The sequence below is a fragment of the Lepisma saccharinum genome, chromosome 6 (assembly GCF_977018435.1).
Source record: "Lepisma saccharinum chromosome 6, izLepSacc3.1, whole genome shotgun sequence".
NCBI classification, from domain to species: Eukaryota; Metazoa; Arthropoda; class Insecta; order Zygentoma; family Lepismatidae; genus Lepisma; species Lepisma saccharinum.
Window position 1 is genome coordinate 43,322,411 of NC_139234.1, and position 2,563 is coordinate 43,324,973.

Genomic DNA, 2,563 nt, shown 5'->3' on the forward strand with positions numbered 1-2,563 from the left:
ACATACAGCAAAAAGATATCCAACGCGCTTAAGTTAAACCTTCCTTACATTGGAAGCCTGGAGAGAAGAAAACAGGGGTTCTTTGGTAACACGATTTCTTGAAAACCATTTTACACATTTGAATCAACTTTGTGATAAATTGATTAGAAAGGATGAATCTTAACAGTAAAACTTGTAACTTTTCCCCTGCTACTATATTTTAGAAGATATTCGTTGTCAAATATCTCAATATTTGCATAAGGAACCAGCCTTTTCCGTGCCGAAAGTTTCGACGATGACGTAATGCATCCACGGACAACTGCGCATACGATCTGCGTCGCCGAGCGAGCACCCCCTGACTTCTACCCTGAAGATGAGAGTGACGTTAGCTCTCGAAAGCTTGGAATATTTTCCACAACTCACCTGGTCGATAGCCCGAGAGAATCTATTCAACAAAATCATTATTCTCCATGACATTTAGCATTTCCTTATGGGAGGGGCACGAGCTCCCGTGCCCCTCCAGCTTCAGTGATAGATTCAGTAATTATATTTAATTCGATTTAATTAGATATAAGAGGTAACAGGAAATTTACAAATATTACTATATTATAATTTGATGCCTATGACATTCCCCCCTGTGAAGTTTGATGCTCCCTCTGCAGTAAAGTGGCTGCATTCCCCGGTGCTCCTCATTAGACCTTGTTTCCGAAGTTCCGGTTGTACTCCTGGAAGGCGCAATACGCCAGCATCGCGTTGCCCTTGTCGCAGTGGCAGAGCCTGAAGATGAGCTGCACCCACTCGCACTCGCTCTTCACCTGGAGGAAGCGGCAGTAGAGCTTGGCCGCCTAGAACAACGATGAAACAAGTGAGAGAATCACGTTAGTGTCACAATCTGATTCTGATATAGGCAACCAATTCCCCAGCCCAGACTATGGATGCTTTATACGAATTCTTAGTTTTCATCGGTGAAAGCTGAAGCAATGTTAATTTTTTGCATCGATTTTAGTAAGCACCAACAACGAATGATTTGATAAATTTAGTTACATAGCGTCGCTTTTCTGCCACTTTTGGCTAATCGTGTTGATGAGAATGAGTGATGCCCATGCCTAGATATATATTTTAGAATCTAAAACTCGTGCAGTCAAAATGTTTGTTTTAAGTCCACTTTAAAACACAGCCAGGCTAATCAGGACTGGAACTGCAATTTATTAATTTAATATCAGAACTACTGTGGAGTCGAACCCAGCACTATTCATCCTACTTACTGTGCAGATGGACTGCGCCTTGAGATTCTCTGCATAGGAACAGCCGATGCCCGGCACTGCGGTGACAGGTTTGTCGCACATCGGGGCACACACGAGCTTGGCGTGCTTCGGTGACACTTTCCTTGGCATGGCTGCTGGTGCTGGAGATTCCTGGAAATCATCAGAAATGTTCAAGTATTTGCAGAAGTACTTTCCTACACAATACCTTACTCCTAGTCTTAATCACTAACACTTGAAATATATCTAAACACGGAAAAATAAATTTCTCTAATTTAAATACTGCCGTTAGAAGCATATTCTGACACTAGTTTTACTTTAAATGTACATAATGCTTAAATTCCACCTATGTACTTTAGATAGGACCCAGATCAACCGTGGTGATCACAGCGCGCTCCGACGCCAGGGGTGCCGGGTTCGAATCCCGGTCTCATCTTCGATGAACATTTCATTAACAGAGAGACCCAATTCACCATGAAAATATCAAAATGAAAGTGGAAAGTCAGTGGCATAAGCTGTGCAAAAACCACGAGGAATCATAGAGACGTATTTAGCTGCCTAAGCTGGTTTCCATATTACAATAAATATCTAGCTCTCAACTGCAATCTATATGGTTAAAACGCAATTTAAAAATGTCATTAAGATTCATGTATGATTCGAATTTTCGACAATCTCAAACTTCCCACTTTCGAGCATTAAATCTAAATATTAAGTTGTTATAGTAATTAAAATTAATATGCTACAATGAAGTAATACTACTAGAATACATACCTTCGAATTTTGTGAGTTACTTTAATTTTGATGTTCAGTGGGCCGAAATATTAGGGGTGGAAAGTTTTTTAGACGCCTAAATTGTTGCCAGGTAATAAATCAACAATAGATAAAAATGTCGTATTTCAATTGTTTAGTACCAAGAATCGAAATTAATATTTGGAGCGATTCTCAGAATTCCTCAAAGCAGGGAAAAGCTTGTTTTTAGGTTATACAAGAAAATAAATAGTTTAATGTTTACGTATAAGATCTGGTCAAGCTACAAATGTCCAAAGTCTATATAAAAATCAAAAATTATAATTCATCAATGTAATCATGTGAATAATCTGCTGAGAACCTAACACAGTTTCTATTTTAACTATTCTGCGGCAATAGATAAACTTGTTAATAAGCAGCTTAAGAGTCAAATTTGATTGTCTTTAACAGTTGCGGCGATTAGGGAGGCGTGGGGTGCCGTTGCCCCTGCACTATGGACTCTTAATGGTAAGCCTTGTCTATCAAGGTAAAGTAACCTGTCTTGGCCGCCCCCTTCCTCCATCTTTGGTATCCAA

General features: G+C 39.7%; 1 long non-coding RNA gene across 1 annotated transcript; it reads right to left on the bottom strand.

Moving 5' to 3' along the window:
* Window positions 1–533: 533 nt before the first annotated feature.
* On the bottom strand, window positions 534–2,102 carry LOC145989373 (uncharacterized). The gene is made up of 3 exons (XR_014441829.1): window positions 2,013–2,102; window positions 1,245–1,394; window positions 534–824 (listed from the first exon to the last, which is right to left on the bottom strand). It is a non-coding gene; the product is annotated as an uncharacterized LOC145989373 (long non-coding RNA).
* Between the last annotated feature and the right edge of the window lie 461 nt (window positions 2,103–2,563).